Source organism: Hibiscus syriacus, unplaced genomic scaffold (assembly GCF_006381635.1).
Source record: "Hibiscus syriacus cultivar Baekdansim isolate YM2019G1 unplaced genomic scaffold, ASM638163v2 tig00112503_pilon, whole genome shotgun sequence".
NCBI classification, from domain to species: Eukaryota; Viridiplantae; Streptophyta; class Magnoliopsida; order Malvales; family Malvaceae; genus Hibiscus; species Hibiscus syriacus.
The window spans coordinates 1777278-1802136 of NW_024063349.1; the positions used below are offsets into that span (position 1 = coordinate 1777278).

General features: G+C 33.1%; 2 pseudogenes; both read left to right on the forward strand.

The window, feature by feature from the left end:
* The first annotated feature begins 7254 nt into the window (after window positions 1–7254).
* On the forward strand, window positions 7255–23577 carry LOC120180906 (annotated as a pseudogene).
* On the forward strand, window positions 23440–24857 carry LOC120180976 (annotated as a pseudogene).
* The last annotated feature ends 2 nt before the right edge of the window (window positions 24858–24859 follow it).

The following is a 24859-nucleotide window of genomic DNA, read 5'->3' on the forward strand; positions in this document are numbered from 1 at the left end:
AGATACTATTCTCATATGGATGTCAAAGAAACAACCGATTGTCACATTGTCCACTTGTGAAGTGGAATATATTGTTGCTACCTCATGCGTTTGTCACGAAATTTGGCTTAGAAATCTATTGAAGGAGATATGTTTGATACAAGAAGAGCCTACTAAGGTTTGTGTCGACAACAAGTCAGTCATTGCCTTGGCAAAGAATCCAGTATTCCATGATCGAAGCAAGCACATCGATATTCGCTACCACTATATAAGGGAGTGTGTTGCAAGAAACGATGTGGAAGTTGAATACATGAAGTCACAAGATCAAGTTTTCGATATTTTTACCAAGCCACTGACAAACGAAAACTTCATGAGATTAAGGAACTTACTAGGAGTCATAAGATCAAGTTTAAGGGGGGTGTTGGATCATAAACTTGATCCATTATGGGAGCCTAAACCCAAACCCAAACTAAATTGATGTCATTGCTTACATCAATTAGATGAAGATGTTATTGCTTACATCAATTAGATGAAGATTGCATTGCTTACATCAATTTAGTTAGGTGAGAGTTTGCTATTTGTATATTTTAATGGTTTAAATTATTTTATTTGTGTGGTGTAGGATTGTTCTTGAGTAGTATAAATACCCCTTCCCATTTTAGTTTAAGCATCAAGAAAAATTAAGAGCTTCTAAGTGAGTGAAGAAGCAAAGTCTTATAAGAGTGAGTTATAGTTCTTGTTTTTGAGTGAGAGTGCTCTTGTAATATTTGTTTGAGTTTCAATAAAAGTTGTTTGTGTGAGTATTTCATTTCCAATAAGGTGGCATCAGAGCGAGTTGGAAAGATCGAAGGTATTGACAAGAGGAATTCGACGCCCCTAAAATCTTCCCAATCTGAGTTCTGACGCGCCGCCACGCGCCGCCGGAAGACTGCTGCCAGAAAATCGTGTTGACTCACCGAGTTGGAGCCCCTTTACTGAGTTGTCCAAGTCCCTCCCAAGGTTTTTCGGTGTTCTGGATTCATCCGTGCAATCGGATTTTAAAAATTCTCATTATATTGAGAGTTATGGCAAATGGTATGGCACAATTCCAAGTTTCGACACTCAACAATATTAACTACGACAACTGGAGTATCAAAATAAATGCACTTCTTAGATCGCAAGATGTGTGGGATATCATAGAGAAAGGCTATATCGAGCCTTCAGGTGATGATGCTTTTTCTACTCTTACATCAGATCAAAAGACAACTTTGAAGGATTCAAGAAAGAGAGACAAGAAGGCTCTCTACCTCATTTATCAAGCATTAGATGATGATGGTTTTGAAAAGATCTCGAGTGCAAGCTCTAGCAAGGAAGTGTGGGAGAAGCTGCAAACCTCTTACAAAGGATCTGAGCAAGTAAAGATGGTTCGTCTCTAAAAATTAAGAGGTAAATTCGAATCCTTACACATGAAAGCATCAAAGTTAATTAAAAAGAAATGGTGAAAAATTAGAAGATGTGAGGATAATAGAGAAGATACTTCGTTCGTTGGATCCCAAATTTGAAGACATCGTTGTGACGATTGAAGAAACTAAAGACTTGGAAGAAATGACGATCGAGCAACTCCAAGGATCATTTCAAGCATATGAAGAGAAGCATAAGAAGAAGCATGGGTTTACTGAGAAACTCCTCAAGTTACAACTCAAAAATATGCATGAAACACAACGCAATGATAGAAACCAACATGGCCTAGGCAGAGGTAGATCCCATGGATGAGGTGGAAGTCGCGGACGTGGACGAAGACGAGGCTAGAATTACAACAACAACAACAATTATGAGAAAGGAGAAAGCTCAACACGATGCCATGTAAGAATCAATCTGAACTCAAGATATGACAAATCTCAAGTTCGATGTTATAATTGTCAGAAGTTTCGGCATTATGCTTCAGAATGTAGAGCTCCCAACAACAAAATTGAGGAAAAGGCCAAATACGTGGAGGAAAAGATGGATGGAAAAGAAACTCTTCTTCTAGCACAAAAGGAATCTGATGGTGGCCAAGCAAATTCCTTGTAACTTGACAGTGGTGCAAGCAATCACATGTGTGGAAAGAAAGACATGTTCGTAGAGCTAGACGAGTCAGTAAGTGGAAATGTTTCGTTTGGAGATGATTCCACAATAGCTGTGAAAGGAAGAGGTAACATCCTTATACGTTTGAAAGATGAGAGACATCAATTTATTTCAAATGTCTACTATGTGCTCAATATGAAAAGTAACATCTTAAGTTTAGGGCAACTAGTAGAGAAAGGTTATGATATTCATATGAATAATTATAATCTTTCTATAAAAGATGATAAGAATAACTTCATTGCTAAAGTGTCGATGTCAAAGAATAGAATGTTTTTTATCAACATACAAAATGATGTTTCAAAGTTCCTGAAAGCTTGCTATAAAGATGCATCATGGCTTTGGCATCTTCTATTTGGGTATCTAAATTTTGGAGGTCTAGAGCTGCTATCTAAGAAGGAGATGGTGAAGGGACTACCTCGCATCAACCATCCTGACCAGCTTTTTAAAGGGTGTCTAGTCGGGAAACAATTCAAGAAAAGCTCATCCATACTGATGTGTGTGGACCGATCAAGCCAAGCTCTCTCAATAACAATAACTATTTTCTTCTCTTCATTGATGATTTTTCAAGAAAAACCTGGGTGTATTTCTTGAGACAGAAGTTAGAAGTTTTTGAAATCTTCAAGAAGTTCAAAGCAGTAGTGGAGAGAGAAAGTAGTAAAAAGATCAAAGCCATGAGATCCGACTGAGGTGGAGAATTTATTTCCAAGGAGTTTCAAGAGTTCTATGAAGCAAATGGAATTCATCGACCAATGACAGTTCCTAGATCCCCCCAGCAAAATGGTGTGGCAGAAAGAAAGAACAGAACAATCCTCGACATGGCACGAAGCATGCTCAAAATCAAGAAACTACCCAAGGAATTTTGGCCGGAAGCAGTAGTGTGTGCAGTCTACTTTTCAAACCGATCTCCAATAAGAAGTGTATAGGGAAAGACACCGCAAGAGGCATGGAGTGGAAGAAAGCCTGATATTTCCCACTTGAGAATCTTTGGAAGTATAGCCCATGTTCATGTACCAGACGAGAGAAGAAAGAAGCTTGATGATAATATCTTCATCGGCTATGATGCTAATTCGAAAGGCTACAAGTTGTACAATCCAGACAATAAGAAGTTTGTGATTAGTCGAGATATGGTCTTCAACGAAGAAAGAGAATGAGATTTTAACTCTCATGCATATGACTTCAATTTCTTTCCTCAGTTTGAAGAAGATGAGCAGACAATGAGGGAACAACTAGGTGAACCTCAACAAGAGCTTGAAACTCCACCCACTTCACCAACATCAACCACTCAAGGAGACTCATCACCTTAGTCATCGTCAAGTGGGAGTCAAAGTGAAAGAATTGTATAACGTACAAGAAGCCTTAGAGATCTCTATGAGGTAATTGAACGACAAGATAATATTACATTATTTTGTCTGTTTGTCGATTGTGAACCAGTGAGCTTTCAAGAAGCAGTACAAGAAAAGAAATGGAAAGATACGATGGACGAAGAAATCAAGACCATCGAGAAGAATGACACATGGGAATTTACCTCACTTCCCAAGGGACATAAACGATAGGTGTCAAATGGGTGTACAAAACAAAGAAAAACACCAAATGAGAGATTGAAAGGCACAAGACGAGGCTAGTTGCTAAAGGCTATAGTCAAAAGGCTGAAATTGACTATGATGAGGTATTCGCTCCTGTTGATCGATTGGAGACTATCAGACTAATCATTTCTTTGGTAGCTCAAAACAAGTGGAAGATACAACAGATGGATGTAAAGTCTGCCTTCCAAAATGGAGTTCTTGAAGAGGAAGTTTACATTCAGCAACCATCAGGCTACGAAGTCAAAAGGCATGAAGACAATGTGTTGAAGTTGAAGAAGGCTCTTTACGGGCTAAAACAAGCACCAAGGGAATGGAATAGCCGAATCGACAAGTACTTCCAAGAGAATGACTTCAACAAATGTCCCTATGAACATGCTCTATATATAAAGATCAAAGATGGAGATATTTTGATCGTGTGCCTCTACGTGGACGATTTAATCTTCACCAGAAGCAACCCAAGCATGTTTAATGAATTCAAGGATGTGATGATGAAAGAATTCGAGATGACAGACATGGGGCTCATGGCATACTACCTTGGCATTGAAGTTAAGCAACAAAGTGATGGAATTTTCATTTCATAGGAAAGCTATGAAAAAGAGATCCTGAAGAAGTTCAAGATGGAGATCTGTAAGCCAATAAGCACACCGACAGAATATGGGATCAAGATTTCCAAACATGAAGAAGGCGAAAGTGTAGATTCAATATTCTTCAAAAGTTTGGTGGGAAGTCTACGCTATCTAACTTGCACGAGGCCCGATATTCTTCACGCAGTTGGATTGGTTAGTCGCTACATGGAATCTCCAATAACCACCCATTTTAAAGCTGCAAAGAGAATTCTTCGCTATCTGAAAGGTACAATTGACTTTGGCTTGTTCTATTCAGTTTCTAATTATTACAAGCTTGTTGGATATAGCGATAGTGATTAGGGTAGAGACATAGATAATCGAATGAGCTTTACTGGATTCATATTTTTTATGGGAGATACTGCTCTCACATGGATGTCAAAGAAACAACCGATTGTCACATTGTCCACTTGTGAAGCGGAATATGTTGTTGCTACCTCATGCGTTTGTCACGCAATTTGGCTTAGAAATCTATTGAAGGAGATATGTTTGATACAAGAAGAGCCTACTAAGGTTTGTGTCGACAACAAGTCAGTTATTGCCTTGGCAAAGAATCCAGTATTCCATGATCGAAGCAAGCACATCGATATTCGCTACCACTATATAAGGGAGTGTGTTGCAAGAAACGATGTGGAAGTTGAATACGTGAAGTCACAAGATCAAGTTGTCGATATTTTTACCAAGCCACTGACAAACGAAAACTTCATGAGATTAAGGAACTTACTAGGAGTCATAAGATCAAGTTTAAGGGGGTGTTGGATCATAAACTTGATCCATTATGGGAGCCTAAACCCAAACCCAAACTAAATTGATGTCATTGCTTACATCAATTTAGTTAGGTGGGAGTTAGGTATTTGTATATTTTAATAGTTTAAATTATTTTATTTGTGTGGTGTAGGATTGTTCTTGAGTAGTATAAATACCCCTTCCCATTTTAGTTTAAGCATCAAGAAAAATTAAGAGCTTCTAAGTGAGTGAAGAAGCAAAGTCTTATAAGAGTGAGTTGTAGTTCTTGTTTTTGAGTGAGAGTGCTCTTGTAATATTTGTTTGAGTTTCAATAAAAGTTGTTTGTGTGAGTGTTTCATTTCCAACACCTTCTTCACCGATTTCAACTTGTAATGCAAACTCATAATTGTTGTAGTAGATTTACTGGCAAAGAACTTAGTGTCGATGCTCCATATATTAACTGCAGTTTCGGCACCCACAAAGTGAGGAAGCAAGGACGGAGTGATAGTGGACAAGAGCCAGGAGACTAAAGCACTATCCTGGGCAACAAATGTGTCAAACTCATCGTTATCAACCACCTCACCATTTTCAAGTGTGAACGTGGGAGGAGGAGATTGAACAGCGCCGATCAACAGCTTTTCCAGCTTATGACTGCAAACAGCTAAAAGAATTAGATGTTTCCAGAGTAAAAAATTGAAATCATCCAAGGTTATACTAACCTTTTTATTGCTAAACATTCTCCTAGATGAGAATGACGAACCAGAGGCACCCTCAAAGGAAGAAAGGGGCATGGATCGAATCAGCACACGCAGACGAAAAGCCCAGAAAAAAGAAAGAAGAAAGAGTCACAAGAACAAAAGAAGAACGAGACTGTTTGGCGAATGATTTGAGGTAAACGTATTATCTATTTCTTTATTGAGTTAAATGCATGAATTTATACACCTCACAACCCTATAACATGGAGTGAACCCATCAAGTGATCATAATAAATAATTAAAAAATTGTTGTTGTCTATCTTAAATTCAAACAATTACATTTATATAATATAAAAAATATCATTTATCATGGTATATATAGTAAACTTCACGTGAGCCTTTATAAATATAATATATGTTATTATTATTATTATTATTATTAATTTAAAGGCATCAAAACTTTAAAACCCCAACTTCCCCGCTCATCTTTTCCTTTGTTTCCCTTTTAAAAATAAGAGGGTTTCATTTTTCATATAAAAGAATAATTAATTTAATATAGAATATTATAAACTCATACAAATCACCATAATCATTTCATTTTTCGTATTATATAGACACAAATAAAATTTCATAATAGACACGTGCCCATAAACAAAACCTTCATCAGCCACTGATTAATTGAGTATTTCTTCAAATTTCATTGTTGAAACTTTCTTCCTCGTCTTTTTTATATTTCAACTTTTTCATATTTCATATTTCATATTTTCATCCATTTTTATTTTTATTTTTCAGAAACCATTTTCCCGGAAAATGTTGACTTCAGCAAAGAAAGATTTTAAGAAAGACTCAAGGTCTTTCTTTATCTCATGCAACTCTGTCGTCTTTCTTAATAAAATAACGGTACAGTTGTATTCCACGTCAACTTAGGCTGCCATGTCTTGTCTCATTTCATTTTCCCCCCTTTTATATATATTATATATTATGGAAACTACCTTGAACACTCCGCTTCGTACTGAATCCAACTGGTTTGTTGATCGACGACATGAAGAATGGAGCCATCACGCGCTACCCAAAGTCCCAGATAAACACTGTCATGTCCCAGTCCCTGTTATAGAGCCTAGAGGTATCTTTAATTATCTTGTTCTTGTTCTGTTTGTTGCAGGCAGATGAGAGACAATTCTGAGCTTGTGGATTCCATATTGCTTAGTAATGGAACACGTTTAATAGATTATATTGGATTACGTGTTTTATATGCTTCTTATTTTGTACATGTATACTTTTTTTAAGATTTGTACATGTATACTTCTTATGAAAAAAAAGGGATGGTTATTGAAACTTGAAGCCTTTAATTTTTAATCTGATTTTCCTTTTATGAGTTACAGTATTAATGGATTTCATATTTTATATTGGATTACAGTCTTAATTTTTTATTTCTTAAACTTATTTCGTACATGTTTAATAGATTTCGTATTTGTACATGGTTGTTGAAACTTGAAGCCTTCAATTTGTTAAATTTGAAGCATAAGAGCTGTTTGTTTCAATGCAGATAGTATATTGTTTATTTGAATTGAACAGCAAGAACTGAGTGGTGTCTTAGTAAGTAAATAACTAGGCATAAAATCTCCTTTTACATTTCTTACTTTCTATCATGAGAAGGAGAAGATGAGTTGAGTAAATGTTTGATCATTTTCTTCCCTCTTCCAGGGTGGTGACTGGCGATGGCGTTTGAACCCTTGGTTTGGTATTGTCAGCCGGCGGCGAATGTGGCTTGGGAAAATATGGTTGATGGTACTTTTGGTGCATATACACCTTGTGCTATCAACTCTATTGCGCTTTCCATTTCTTATTTGGTCTTTTTGAGCCTCTGCTGTTGTCGCATATTTCTCATAAAGAAGAACTCCAAAGTCCAGAGATTTTCTTTGAGTTCAAAATGCTATAGTTATATGCTTGGTTTGTTGGCTGGTTATTGCACCATTGAGCCACTAATAAGGTTGTTGATGGGTATTTCTATCTTTAATTTGAATGGAGAGACTGGTCTTGCTCCCTATGAGGTGAATTTCTGTTCGAACTTGTAGGCGTTGCTGTACTTATTGGTAGCCTTACTGATTCGGACTATATCCTCTAATATAACTCGTACAGTCGAGAACATTTTATTAAAATTCAGTTGTTACTAGTTTGGTTCTTTATTTTTAAGTTAAAATTTTGGAAAACTACTATAGCTACTATTATGGCTAAAAGACCAGACCAATGGTGTAGTAATACTGAATTTCTTTGTTTATTTCATCCTACTTACTTCCTTTACTTGATTCCAGTTGATACTTAGATGTTACCAATAGTTGTCACAATTCCATTTGGTTATTTGCTATGTGCAACATAGCAGCTTACTTAAACCTGTATGTGCTTTTTAATTTTGTAATAAACTCCCTTACAGGCAACTTCTTCAATAATTGAGGCTACTGCTTGGTGCTCTGTGCTTATTATGATAGGGTTGGAAACAAAAGTTACATCTGTGAGTTTCGGTGGTGTGTGCGTTTTGGAATTGTTTATGTTCTTCTCGGTGATGCTGTGCTGCTCAATCTCGTTCTGCCTGTGAAGGATCTGTACAGTAGGTTAGATTCCCTGCATTCCTCTATTTACTGCACTTAAATATGTCAATAGGACACTCACAATTACAAGTTTGTTTGCTCATGCAGCTATGCACTATATCTGAGCATCGGTACTTTTTTCTGCAAGGTTTGTTGTGTATACTTGCCTTGAATCACACTGTATTTTTTCTCATTGTCTCGGTAAAATTGTCCTTCACCTGCTTTTGTTTTGCCTTGGTGCCACTTAACATGGCAGTTTAGGTTGACAAGACTTAGCATCAATTTAGCCAACCTCCCTTTTTTTCTTTGGTTACATTCTTCTCACTTTCTATTCTAATAAGGTAATATATTGACAAAATATGGTTGGTCTTGGAACCAAAGTGGAGAGATCATGACTAGTGTTTTGTCCAGATCAAATTCCAAAAATTTATAGTGCAATCTAAAATTAAATTAAGTGGGACAGAAAAATCTGGACCCTTTATTGAAACAGACTTTTAAGGCTTTTGTTTTAAAGTCATTTTAAAGCAGTTCCATTTACTTGTGCTTATTTCTGATGTAGGTTTTATTTGGGATTCTTTTACTTGTTTATTTTCCCAATCTCAATCCCTGTCCGGGTTATATTTTGGTACAAAGTGAGTCTTCTGATGATGAAGAATATGAATCACTTTCTGGAGAGCAAGTTTTCCCTGAGAGGCATGCCAACATTATTTCAAGTAAGTTAAAAATTCCTGCAGGCTTGCTAGTTATTTGTTGAGAAGCTTAATGTTTATGGAACTATAACGAACTAGGCAGTGACTTGGCTGGACTGTGAAAAAGCAACCAGTGTCTTGTATGTTCTACTTATGAAAAGGATATATATATATATCATAGTCCCCTTTTTTAAGGTTCTTTAACAGGTGTACTTTTTTTCCACCCCCTCTCTCCAAAATTGCCATTTAGTAGGTTATGGCTTGTGGGGTTACTAGGAAAGCCAGTTGGGCTCTGCTGAATCTGAACCTCAAATATCATATTGCAGTGTAGGTTGTAAGCGTTTGGTATGTGATACTACAATCTTGTGAACTTTTATTTGACACTGTGCTGCTATATGCTATGGCAGGAGCCTTTTTTGGATGGGTTACTCCCCTCATGCAACAAGGTTATAAAGACCAATCACTGAAGTGATGTTTGGAAGTTGGATACATGGGATCGGACTGAAACGTTAATTCAAAAGTTAGCCTCTTTGTTGCTTCCCTCTCATTTTCTCCCACTCGATGATAACAATTTCTACCTTTTCAGGTTCCATAAATGTTGGGCCAAAGAAACTCAAAGATCTAAGCCATGGCTTTTGAGAGCGTTGAATAGTAGCCTAGGAAGAAGGTCAGTCAGCAAAATAGTTTCAATTTGTTTCTTTCCTTTCCCGTGTAGTTGTAATGAATACTTATGCATCCTGAAGAGTTGCCAAGTATTGGTGTCACTGTCATCTTCTCTCATTATTACCAACACTCTTGATTTTTTAAATGATTCATGCAGGTTTTGGTGGGGAGGTGTTGTTAAGGTAAGGAACATGCCTCTCATATGTTTCTCATGGAAGTTAATTTGATTTTATGAAAGGTTAACGTTTCATGAAGAATTGATTGTTCTGTAAAGAATCTGAGATAGACTTTTGAATGAAAACTTATAGATCATGTTTGAACATTACAGGTTGGGTTTATCTTTTTTTTTTTTTTTTTGAAAATACAGGTTGGGTTTATCCTTTGTCAGTTTACGGGAACTATTTTATTAAACCATCTCTTACAGGTTAGTGTATTTTCTGTTTTACTTTGGGGTGAACAAAACTCAATTCGACTCGAAAAATTGATTTTTTTAATTTCGAGTTATTCAAGTTATTCGAGTCAACTTGAATTATCAATTCGAGTTCGAATGGAGTTGAAATTTCAAAATTTCGATTAACTCGAAAAATTGAAAATTTGGATGAGCATTTTGACATATTTGCGATTTGGTCCTTGATTTCCTATTCCTCCAATTTCTCCTTCATTTTAAGTCAAATTTTCACTAAATTCGAACCACATGATTCTAAACCATCATAGAATACATATACTCTCAATTCCATTTTTGATAATAAATTTTCTATTTTTTCAATTTAGTCCCTCAATTTTGCATGATTTCTGTATTTCTTCAATTCATCCTTCATTTTAAGTAATTTTTGACCAAATTTAAACCACATGCTCCCCTACCACTATAGAATACCTATGTAACTTCAATTCTTATTTTTTTTTTACTAAAAATATCTCTTTTTAATTTGATATTTTCTATACTTTTCTTTTAATTTGATAGGTTCGAGAATTTAATGATTTGTATTTAGGTGTTTAGTTAGATATTAAAATTTAATCTTTGTAAACAATAAAAATATAAAATGTCTAAAACAAAAAACAATTAAGGTCTTTTATGTGTAAAAATCATAGAATATGGCTTATTTAACTAAAAAGTATAAGGGCTTATTTGAACAAGTACTGATACTTTAACGGGTTTTTTAAAAATATATTAGTCAATTTTAAATAACAACAATTAAACAATAATTTCTGCCACTAGCTTATGAAATTTTTTACGGTAGTCAATCTTTTAATTGATACAATCCTACTTTGTGCATACTATGCCTCGGGTTAAACTTGAAACTCTCTTGTTAAAATCTACAGTCAATGCAACATGGTGACCCCAACTGGTTTGGTTATGCTTATGCCCTCTCGATGTTTCTTGGAGTGGTATGAACTGATCCCTATTCTGTGTTTCTTTATCAGTGCTTCTGTTCAAGACAAATCAAAATCTTCTTGTTTGGAAATTTCTTTTGTACAAATTATTTCATAAAATAATATGATATCTTCTATGGATTATGATTTTTCAACAATTTCTGAATCTCAGTGGTGTATTTCACACACTGAATGATCGTAGAGCTGTATTCATATATGACTTCATTACGTCTGTTATTTGAATAGCAGTGTTGCTGCAGTTCTGATATTTTGATTTGTTTGAACTTATGACAGTTATGTGTTGCACTACTCGAGGCTCATTATGTGCAGATTATATGGCGTGTTGGTTTTCGTCTTCGGTCTACTCTGGTAATATATTTCTTCATGCTAGAATAGATACAAACTATCATGCAACTATTTTGAAGAAGTTAAACTCTTTTCCTCCTTTGCTTTCAATCGTAGCACTGTTGATTCAGTAGGAACACATGTTGGCCTTTCAGTTATCCATTTTAAATTTGGTGATCTGTATTAGGGCTGTAAAAAGCTGATCCGACCTATAAAACTGACTGAAACCGACCCGAGTCAAAACTGTTTTTGACCTGCGCTGTGGCGATCCGAAACCGACTCGAGTCGGAACTGGTGTTGACCTGAACCCGAGTTGGACCTGGAAATTGTGGATCCGAACCCGACCTGCATCCGACCTGAGAACGACCTGAACCCGAATTGAACCGAAAATATGATACCCGAACCCGAACTGCATCCGACTGATATAAACCCGAACCCGAGATTGACCTGGCCAATAACTGGTATTACCCGACCTGTTTTCAACCTAACCTGTTTTCAACCTGACATGTTTTCAACCTGACTTATTTTTAACCTGACCTGTTTTTAACCTGACCTGTAAATGATCCAACTTGTTAATGACCTGATCTGATATTTACCTGACTTATATATTACCATGGATGAAATTATAAGATTTTAATAAAATTATGAGTTTTTTAGTTTATGATGTAATTAAAATTAATATGATTACATTTTAAATGTTATAATAAAATATTATTTGATAATTAAATTAATAAATAGACATATTATATAAATTATTTAAAAAATTTAAAAATTATTTAAAAGTAAATTAGATAAAACATGATTAATAATGCAAAGGAAAATTAATATAGTTTAATTTATATAAATTATATAGTTTAATTTATATAAAGACAAAATAATATTATAATGAAATTATTTTATGTAATATATATTAACGTTTTACATTATTAATATAAATAATTTTGGCAATACATTAGTTTACAAAGGCCAATACATAAGCCCACTCTTTTATTACAAATATATATGCATTAGTGCTAGTCTATTTAAATTAGGGTTTATGGTTTAGTGTTTATGGTTTAAAGTTTAGAATTAGGGTTTATGATTTAGGGTTTAGGATTTCTATAAACTATATATTTTATTACTTTATATAGTTTATGCATAGTGTTTCTATAAACTATATAAGTAATTTACTTTATAGTTTATATATAGTTTATATATACTATACATGGTTTATACATACATATTATATAAAATTATTTAATAAAATTAATAAAATTATTTAAATGTAAATTATATAAAACATGATTAATTAGGTATTAAATAATTAGTATGTCACATTGCATATTATATGGTTCATAAATAGTAGTACATGTCATATTAATTTAAATTGCATAATTTGTATTTTAGTTGCATGTTAGGTTAATTCACATTAATGACTCATTTATTTTGTTGTTATGAATAAGTAATAATAAAACCCAAAAATAAGTCCATTTGCAATAGTGCTAGTCCATTAACATTAGTTTGCATAGGCCCAATGCAAGCCCACTCTTTTATTACAAATATATATGCTTTAGTGCTAGTCCATTTAAATTAGGGTTTATGGTTTAGTATTTATGGTTTAAAGTTTAGAATTAAGGTTTATGATTTAGGATTTAGGGTTTCTATAAACTATATATTTTATTACTTTATATAGTTTATGCATAGTGTTTCTATAAACTATATAAGTAATTTACTTTATATAGTTTATATATAGTTTATATATACTATACATGGTTTATACATACATATTATATAAAATTATTTAATAAATTAATAAAATTATTTAAATGTAAATTATATAAACATGATTAATTAGGTGTTAAATAATTAGTATGTCACATTGCATATTATATGGTTCATAAATAGTAGTACATGTCATATTAATTTAGATTGCATAATTTGTATTTTAGTTGCATGTTAGGTTAATTCACATTAATGGCTCATTTATTTTTTTGTTATGAATAAGTAATAATAAAACCCAAAATAAGTCCATTTGCAATAGTGCTAGTCCATTAACATTAGTTTACATAGGCCCAATGTAAGCCCACTCTTTTATTACAATATATGCATTAGTGCTAGTTCATTTACATTAGGGTTTATGGTTTAGTATTTATGGTTTAAAGTTTAGAATTAGGGTTTATGATTAGGATTTAGGGTTTCTATAAACTATATATTTTATTACTTTATATAGTTTATGCGTGTTTCTATAAACTATATAAGTAATTTACTTTATATAGTTTATATACTATACATGGTTTATGCATACATATATATAAAATTATTTAATAAATTTAATAAAATTATTTAAATGTAAATTATATAAAACATGATTAATTAGGTGTTAATAATTAGTATGTCACATTGCATATTATGGTTCATAATAGTAGTACATGTCATATAATTTAAATTGCATAATTTGTATTTAGTTGCATGTTAGGTTAATTCACATTAATGTCTCATTTATTTTGTTGTTATGAATAAGTAATAACAAAACCCAAAAATAAGTCCATTTGCAATAGTGCTAGTCCATTAACATTAGTTTGCATAGGCGCAATGCAAGCCCACTCTTTTATTACAAATATATATGCATTAGTGCTAGTTCATTTAAATTAGGGTTTATGATTTAGTGTTTATGGTTTAAAGTTTAGAATTAAGGTTTATGATTTAGGATTTAAGGTTTCTATAAACTATATATTTTATTACTTTATATAGTTTATGCATAGTGTTTCTATAAACTATATAAGTAATTTACTTTATATAGTTTATATATAGTTTATATATACTATACATGGTTTATACATACATATTATATAAATTATTTATTAAAATTAATAAAATTATTTAAATGTAAATTATATAAAACATGATTAATTAGGTGTTAAATAATTAGTATGTCACATTGCATATTATATGGTTCATAATAGTAGTACATGTCATATTAATTTAAATTGCATAATTTGTATTTTATTGCATGTTAGGTTAATTCACATTAATGCTCATTTATTTTGTTGTTATGAATAAGTAATAATAAAACCCAAAATAAGTCTATTTGCAATAGTGCTAGTCCATTAACATTAGTTTACATAGGCCCAGTGCAAGTCCACTCTTTCATTACAAATATATGCATTAGTGCTAGTTCATTTACATTAGAATTTATGATTTAGTATTTAGTGTTTGTGGTTTAAAGTTTAGGATTAGGGTTTATGATTTAAGGTTTCTATAAACGATATATTTTACTACTATAGTTTATGTATAGTGTTTCTATAAACTATATAAGTAATTTATATTTATATATACTATACATGGTTTATACATACATATTATATAAAATTATTTAATAAAATTAATAAAATATTTAAATGTAAATTATATAAACATGATTAATTAGGTGTTAAATAATTAGTATGTCACATTCTATATTATATGGTTCATAAATAGTAGTACATGTCATATTAATTTCATTTGCATAATTAGCTTTTTAGTTGCATGTTAGGTTATTCACATTAATAGCCCATTTATTTTGTTGTTATGAATAAGTAATAAAACCCAAAAATAAGTCCATTTATAATAGTGCTAGTCCATTAACATTAATTTAGATATGCCCAATGCAAGCCTACTCTTTTATTACAAATATATATGCATTAGTGATAGTCTATTTACATTAGGTTTATGATTTAGTGTTTAGTGTTTGTGATTTAAAGTTTATGGTTTATGATTTAGGATTTCTATAAACTATATATTTTATTACTTATATAGTTTATATATATATATATATATATATATATATATATATATATATATAATATATATATATACTATACATGGTTTATACACACATATTATAAAATTATTAATAAAATTATTTAAATGTAAATTATATAAAACATGATTAATTAGGTGTTAAATAATTAGTATGTCACATTCCATATTATATGGTTCATAAATAGTAGTACATGTCATATTAGTGTTTGTCCATTTATATCAGGGTTTATGGTTTAGTGTTTATGGTTAAAGTTAGGGTGTATGGTTTAGGGTTTAGAGTTTAGGGTTTCTATAAACTATATATTTTATTACTTTATATAATTTATGCATAGTATTTCTATAAACTATATAAGTAATTTACTTTATATAGCATATATATATATAAACTATATAAGTAAATTGCTTATATAGTTTATAGAAACACTATGCATATTACATTAATATACATATCATACATGCATTAATAAATTATACATATATGCATACATATTATACATACATGCATGCATTAATAAATTATATATACATATCATACATTCGAATTTATAGTCAAGATATTAAAAATTATAATCAATAAAATTCAGGCACGATTGTTTCCCAAATTGTCAAATAAATTCCGCGTTTGTTTTTAAAATTCAAATAATAAATTCAAAGTTGGTGACAGAGCTAATATTTTTAAAATTTTGCCCAAATTGCCAAATAATGGCGCAATTGTTTCCGCACCAAAAATCATTCCCGCGTTTTCAAATCACAAAGAATAACATTATTACATTAATATATACATACATATATAAAATTATTTAATAAAATTATAAAATCATTTAAATGTAAATTATATAAAACATGATTAATTTAGTCATTTTTATATTAATTTAAACCTCACATTTAAATTTATTTCGATTTAGTCCCTTACCTATGTGTTGTTTAATTTATATTTAAGATTTTATTTGTAATTTTACATTTATTCAATTTTGTCATTAATTTTATTTTTTTTACAAAATTGATCCATGATTATTTATTTTTCTCTTATTTTACTCGAAATCATATACAATTACAACTTCCAATTCAACAATCACGAAAGATGAAAATTAATCCAAAAAATAAAAACGACCGACCTGAACTCAATCCGTATCCGATAAACATCCGACCTTAATTTTATCTGTCAATGATGTGACCCGATCTGAACGAGATCCGACTGAAGTCAACCCGAACCTGAATTAACTTGGTATTTATCTGCTTCGGACCTGAATTGTTTTGACCTGAACTGAAATCGATCTGAACTGAAAATGACCCGACCTGAACCCGATCTGGATCTAGTGTCAAATCAACCTGAAAATAACCCGAACTGATTTGACCTGACCTGAACCCTATCTAGATCTGGTGTCAAATCAACCTGAATTGACCTATATCCGATTTAACCCGACCTACCAAGATCCGACTGAAACCTGACCGATTACCTATTTTTACAGCCCTAATCTGTATATATGCCTCCTTCCACACACACTCATAAATAAGCTTTCAGAATTCCATTATAGCCAATATGAATTTAAACATTTTTAAACTAAGTCCCTGGAATAAGAAGTGAGTTTATGAGATTGACTCATGTTCTTATATTTCACTACTTCTGTTATAGGTGGCAGCTATATTTCACAAATCTTTAAGATTGAATCATGAGGTTCGCAAGAATTTCTCATCTGTGAAGATAATGAATATGATCACAACAGATGTCAGCACACTTAAGGTATGATGCTCTTGTCGAATATGATCCTTTATTCTAAATTGAGTGCCTATTTGTGTATTTTACCTTTTATTCTTTCTCTTTCAACTTCCATTTTCCATTTTACATGATTATCCGGCGTCATCGTCGGAAACAAAAGCCCAAGTTGTAACGACCAACTTTAATATCTGCTATGTCATCTCCATTAATTTTTGGAGAGAAAACGACCAACTTGTAATTTTGTTTTAAAATCGAGCGGTTATTTTGTAACTTTTAATAATAGAGGACTCAACTTATAGTCGTTTTACCCTTAATACGATTGATATATCTCTCAAACGGAGATTTGACAATGTGGAACGTCAAATAAAGTAGTCCACCCTCATACCCTAAACATGGGATATATTCTGCAATTTTCTCTAAAATAATATCTTAAAATTTGAAATTCCATATGTTAAATCGGATACCTCCACCTATCATAACTTGAATTTTCTGAACCCTGATTGACCTAACAGGAGAAAGAGAACATACGGCAAATTTAACTGTTGCAGATTCTTAAACGTTAAGCATAGTTTTTTAGCTGCAATTGATGCATTTCTTCTTTTCTTTTTTCTTTGTGTTCCAATCGAGGTGATAAGATCATAAGACCATAATTTTTGTTTATCTTATCATCGTAGTTAGGGATTGAACTGTTATTAAGACTACTTTACTTTGTTTAGCAACTAAGCGAACAACTTCATATATTGTGGTCAGCTCCATTTAGAATTATTGCTGCCATGGTTCTTCTTTATCAACAACTTGGTGTTGCTTCACTTCTTGGATCACTCATGCTTGTTCTCAATGTCCCGCTTCAGGTAAAAACAAGTTTCTACCCTTTATAATTTTTTCTACTAGTTTGACTTTTTACGCTTTTAAGTTCTGTCACAGGATGTAAAAAATATAGAATATTATAGCACATACATAGGCTGATGATTATTGGGGATTTATCTTTAGTTTCTTTCCTTTCCCTGTACTTTTAAAATTTCTTTTTCTTAGCGATAAGTTGATGCCAGTCATTGTCATGATTTCTGCAGCTGCCAGCTTAACAGTAGTTTAAAACCCTGTAGGCTGTAGCTGTGTAAAGAGTACTGTATTTTTAGTATTTTACTTTGTATTAAACTTGTATTTTTAGATTTATCTTAAGAGTTAAATACATATCTGTATAGATATAAATACTAGACACCTAGTAGGACTCTACTGTTGTAACTCAGCCTAATAGGTCTGATTTCCCTTTTATTTCGAACAAAATAGAGAAAAAAGATTCGGTTTTCTCTTCTAGTAAACTCTCTTTTCCAGTAAACGCACAAACCCAGTTTTTAAAGGTCATTGGGAACTAACCTCCATAACTCATGCAGACTGCTTGATGGGGCGAAAGAAGAAAGAACCGAAAAGAGCATAAAAACTACATAGTTAAAAAACCAAATTATTGGATTGGATCTTGTCTCACTGCGAAATCTATCATCAAGACAAGTGAAATGATTTTCCATGTTGATGGTCTTCTGATAATATTTTCATTGAAGATGAAATTATTTAAACCATCTATCCAATGATTGATCTTAACTAATTACTCTGTTTTCTCCTGAGGACAGACTATTGTGATTAGCAAAATGCAAAAAGTGACTAAGCAAAGACTAGACTGGACTGACCGAAGAGTCAATCTTATGAATGAAATTTTAGCTGCTATGGACTCCGTGAAGTATGGTTGATTTCAGAAAGCACAGCCTTTTCAATATTTTTCTTGTTATTCACTGCAATTACTGATCTAGGCTCCGGAATTTTTCAGGTTTTATGCATGGGAGAAGAGCTTTCAGTCTAGAGTTCACAATATACGTAATGATGAGCTAGCATGGCTTCAGAGAGCTCAATTACTATCTGCTGTATGATATTTAAATTACAGTCTTGTTTCCTATTGAGTGTGTATTTTCTATGCAAAACATAATTCCCGTTTCTTGTTGCATATGGAAATTTTCTTTCACGGTTTCACCATGATGCACTTGCTTCTGCACTCTTAATGCGTCTATGATGGTCATCGACCATAATCTTGAACATGCAATGCTTTAACCATTTGATGCATTTTCTTTTCTAAGGAAATGTGATTATGGTGGCCTGTGGCCACCACCATAATATTGGATCTCCATTTTAAGCCAGTTTACAGTAAAAGATGGCCTACCTTATCACTACAAACCCTTGATTTATATCAAGGCTTTACAGAATATATGTCGTTATGCAAGTTACATGCAACGTAAACACAGTTGAATGCTTATTTATCTATGTGGCTAATCTTAAATTGTGCATGTTGCATCACTGCTCATGCTGCTTGTCTTCAGCTATAGGGCTGTGTTTTTACCACCCTTTTTTTTAAAGAAGTTTCCTTTTCTTGCAGTTTAACATTTTCATACTGAACAGCATACCATTGTTGTAACGTAGTTTCATTTGGGATGTTCACTTTTCTTGGTGGGGACTTGACACCAGCAAGGGCGTTCACATCACTATCGTTGTTTACGATGCACAAATTCCTCTGGATGCACTCCTGTTTGTTAAGTCAGGTTAACTTAGTTCACCCTTTACATCAATATATTTAGCATAATCTATTTGTTTGCTGCGTATATCCTTCATTGCTGAATCTTAGTGTAGGAAAAACTGTTTAGGTATTTTTGTTTCTCTGCTATTTCTTTTTCATTTTATTGAAATTTGAGTTTGAAGTGGTAAATATTTTGTACCTTAGTTTTCTAAGTTATCAAGTTCTTAACTCTCAATATGTTGGCTGGACAAAGAAACAGCCTGTTTTTGATAAATATAACAGATGGTTAGAATATTTAGATTTTATGGCCATGAATGAAAATAGCTTAAAATTATATGCATTCAGTTTTTTGTTGATCCTATTGTAGTATAGTTGCCACAAATTTCAAGATTCACTAGTCATTAAGCTCAATTCCTTTATCATTAATTCTCAAGTTATCACAACTGCTTCTACGGTATTCTTGACAGTCTAATACTTGCTTTTTTTTTTTAGGTTGCAAATGCGAATGTATCTTTGCAACGTCTTGAGGAGCTTTTCTTAGCAGAAGAGAGTTCTTGCACCAAATCCACCTCTTCACCCAGGGCTTCCAGCCATCTCAATTAAGAATGGAAGCTTTTCATGGGATTTAAAGTCATTTAAAGTTTTATTCTTGTTTCTATACTTGTCAAATATCAGTCAATAAATTAGTTCACCTCATGCTCGTAAGAGAATGAAAAGACAGAAAGCAAGTTCTCTGTTAGATATTAGTTCTGTCTCAAGGGATCGACTGTAAAATTATAGCTTTGGATCTACGTCGAAACGGTTCTTCGACAATAGAAATAGCAGCTTAGTGATTACCATGCACTACTTCCAGCTTTATAGTACGGTGTATGAAGATCTCATGCATTTATTTTCCTGACATTCCATATTGCAATAAATCCCCTGGATAAAGATAATTTTGAGATTTTTTTTCCAGGCGAGAATCCAAATTATCAAATATCAATCTATATTGCCAGTTGGCAGCTTAGTTGCAATTGTTGGTGGAACTGGGAAGGAAAAACATCGCTTATATCAGCTATTCTAGGGGAGCTGCCTCCAGATGTAAATTCCAGTGTTGTTATAAGAGGGACTGTTGCTTATGTTCCCCAAGTTTCATGGATTTTTAATGCTACTGTAATTGCAGTGGTTGCTTATGTTCTTCATTGATGTTTACTTTCACTTCAAATTTTAGTCATTCCCAGTTTTTAAAAAAAAGAAAGTTTCCTTTCTACTAGCATGCTTGCTTAAGACCATCAAAATTTAATTTTACAGGTTCGTGACAACATATTGTTTGGATCTAGCTTTCAACCAGAACGGTATTGGGAGATAATTGATTTGACAGCTCTACAGCAGATCTTGCACCTTCCTGTAAAGTGGATCTAATATATCTTTGTAATTTATTTTTCTATTATGGACTGTCTCCTCACTATTTAACTATTTTACATGTCCTTAAGGATCATGATCTCACTGAGATTGGCGAAAGAGGTGTGAATATAAGTGGTGGGCAAAACAGAGGTTGCCATTGCTAGAGCTGTCTACTCCAATTCAGATGTGTACATATTTGATGACCCTTTAAGTGCTCTTGATGCTCATATTGCACAACAGGTAAATTGTCTACAGAGATCATAATACATTTCACATACGAGGTTTGCATCAAACTGACATGCTTTTAGTGCTTGTATTGGATTGGGAAAACAAAGTTTTGTGGCTTAAGTTTTAGGATTAACTGAGGTAAAGAGGTGGAGATTTCTTAAGCATTTTGATATTTGTGTGGCGTTTTTATTGTTTTAGAAGTTTAGCTGAAGAAATCTGATTCCCAAAGTGATGAAATAAGAGCAACAGTGCTGAAAACTTATACGAGCTCGTTATTATAATGCAAAGATCACATATGTACATAGACTCCTAAGGATCCAATAGGAAACTACATATCTAAACTCTTTTCCAGCATGATGATGAGGCTTTGATAAAAACTTGGCTTAAATATCTCCAAAGCCATAAAAATGGCATCAGGAAACCCAAAAGACAAAGAACATAATCAGAAGTATTTCTTGTATCTTGTTTCTACAATTCTGGTTTATTCATAATGTATTTCTAGCCTTTCGGATTTGATCATTCAACTTTCTTTGAATTCTACGTAGATTTCTTGAGGCTATGCTATATCGGTCTAATCTAAAGTCATTTGCTGCAGGTTTTTAACAGTGTATTAAGGGAGAGTTACGCGGAAAAACCAGAATACTTGTCACAACCAGCTACATTTTCTTCCACATGTCGACTACATCCTTCTTGTCTCTAATGGTTTAATTAAAGAACAGGGTAACTTGAGGAATCTCCAAAAAAGGAAAGATATTTCAGAAATTGATGGAAAATGCTGGGAAAATGGAGAAACAAAGAGATGAAAAGGCAGATGGAAAATACATTGATCGGGAAGAACTAAAACCAACTTCAAATAAGATGGCTGAGACAAATGATATGCTAAAAGATGAAAATGCTGCAAACAAGAGGAATGGAAGGAAAGCTACACTTGTAAAGCAGAAGAAAGGGAAACAGGTGTTGTCAGCTGGAATGTTCTCGTGAGGTAATATAGGATAACACTATATACTCATCAGTACAAACCTAATGCTTTTCATATGAACCTTCATTTTACTAATTGTTTCCTTTTTCCTATAGATAATCACTAGGCAAGCTATGTTCTCCTTGGACAACTTTCTTTGGTTTATGGTGTTTGTCTCTCCATACCACTCAAACATCAAATAAGAATGTCTTTGAAACCTAGAAATTCTAGTGCTGAAACTTAAACTGGTAGATAAATGGTTACTCAATGTAATATAGTAAACACAGTATATTATTCACCTAATCTTTACCAATTGGAGTTTATGGCATTGCATTTTATTCCTTCTATAGCATTTTTTTTTTGTTCAACATTTTATTTATCAGGTGATGTTATCCCAGATCTATTAAGTATAGGGTTTTCTATGGTCTTATCACATTCTAATAGGCTTTTTCACTTATTTATATTGATTTGAGGTTTCCCACCTGTAGGCCCTTGTTAAGCTAAACATTTGTGTTTTCTCTCATCTATTACCTATTAGAATTCTCTTGATTTTGTATTCAAGTTGAGTCTCTCCATCTATTGCCGTTTGGTTTTAGGTTAGATGCTTAACATAATTCACATGTGAAACATTCATATGTAAACCCTAAAGCAGCTGCATTTTACATCAATTCTGCTTGAGATAGGCATAGAACCTATTTCTTTACTTTTTTGCAGGTATAAGGATGCTCTAGGAGGCCTATGGGTGGTTATGATACTTTTTACATTCTACTTTTCAACTGAAGTTCTTAGAATTTTAAGCAGCTTGTGGTTACGCTTTTGGACAGATCAAAATGCTTCAAGAGTTATAAGTCTGGACTTTATGTTTTTATTTATGCTCTTCTAGGATTTAGTCAGGTTGGTGCATCTTTATCTTCATCTAATAGGGTTTTTGTATTGATATATTTATACTAGCTGCTAATCTTGTCATGAAGCTTATAATGTAGCGTAGTTTTCAATATGATATTGAAGGAACAAAGTTATCCTTTTGAATGGATAGTAATTAGTAGTATATATCTTTTATACCATAAAATTGCTATGGATGCAGTGTTATAGAGAGCAAGTTCCATGTAGATAAAGCTTAAAAGCATAACATGTTTAACGTTTTCTCTACTCTGTGCTTGTCTGCTTGCCACGACTGAAAAAATCATTCCTACAGTGCTATCTGTTTCATCTTTTACTTTAGTGCTTATTATAAGGAGTTACTAACCATTTTACTGGATTCAGGTAACTATGACGCTGACTAAGTCCTTTTGGTTGATTACTTCAAGTCTTGGTGCAGCCAGAAGATTGCACGATATGATGCTAAATTCCATCCTAAGAGCTCCAATGTTATTTTTCCAGACCAATCCAACTGGGCGAGTAATCAATAGGTTTTCGAGAGATCTAGGTGATATAGATAGTAATGTTGCCAATTCTATGGATGTGTTTATGACTCGGGTGTGCAACTTCTCTCAACCTTCACAATCATAAGCGTTGTGAGCATATTTTCATTGTGGGCCATACTGCCACTTTTCATCTTGTTTTATGCAACCTATATATATTATCAGGTATGATCCATATTTGTCAGTCACATATGGTGGAATTGTAAGGAAAAAAATACTTTCTAATTATCGAATGATCTAATACCTGACTTGGGGTGTGTGCCTGATATAGGTGTGCTCAATATTTTCTAAGCTTTTCCATATATTTGGAGGATCAAACCTCATAACATGTTCAAGTATTTGTCAGACTCTGGTACTAGGAAAATGAAAGCCCCGATAACATAGGTTTAGAGTTGAGACTTCTTTCCAGCATCATGGGTTTCACTCAATTTGCGACCTATGAGTGCCAGCTTATTTCCTAGTTCGGTATTTAATATAAGAAAGTATTCTACCTTGGTTTCTAGACATGTAAATACCCTTTGCTGATTATTGTCTTGTTATCTTCACAAGTTTCAATATTGATTTTGCAGAGCACATCTCGTGAAGTGAAACGCTTGGATTCTATCACCAGATCTCCTGTTTATGCGCAAGTTGGAGAAGCTTTCAATGGTTTCTCATCCATTCGCGCTTACAGAGCTTATGATCGGATTGCCAGTGTTATTGGGAGGTCCATGGACAATAATATTAGATTCACGCTTTTAAATACTAGTTTAAATCGTTGGATGTCATTGAGATTAGAAACACTAGGAGGCCTCATAATTTGGATAATAGCAACCACTGCGGTTCTGCAGAATGGAAGAGCAGAGAACAAGGCAACATTTGCATCAACAATGGGTCTACTTCTCACTTATTCGTTAAATATCACTAGGCTATTGAATGATGTTTTACGACGAGCTAGCCGTGCTGAGAATAGCTAAATGCAGTGGAACGTGTGGGTACATATATCATTTGCCTTCAGAGGCTTCAGATGTAATTGAGAGCCACCGTCCTCCACCTGATTGGCCTTCAGCTGGATTTATTCAATTTGAGGATGTGTCCTACGGTATAGGCCTGAACTACCACCTGTCTTGTATGGATTGTCCTTTACTGTTGCTCCAAGTGAAAGGGTAGGAATAGTTGGAAGAACTGGTGCTGGGAAATCCAGCATGCTGAATGCACTATTTCGGATTGTGGAACTTGAAAAGGAAGAATCTTGATTGATGGTTGTGATCTTGCCGGATTTGGACTGACAATTTGCGAAAGGCTCTTGGTATTACCTCAATCTCCATTCTTTTTTCAGGTACTCACTTTTAACTTTTGATTATACTTCATTAACTGACAGATTTGATTTATTCCACATTTTTTTTGTAAAGTTTCTCATTGTAATGGTCATTTTTAATTTATCCCAAGTTTTTCTGCTAACATTTGCTTGAAC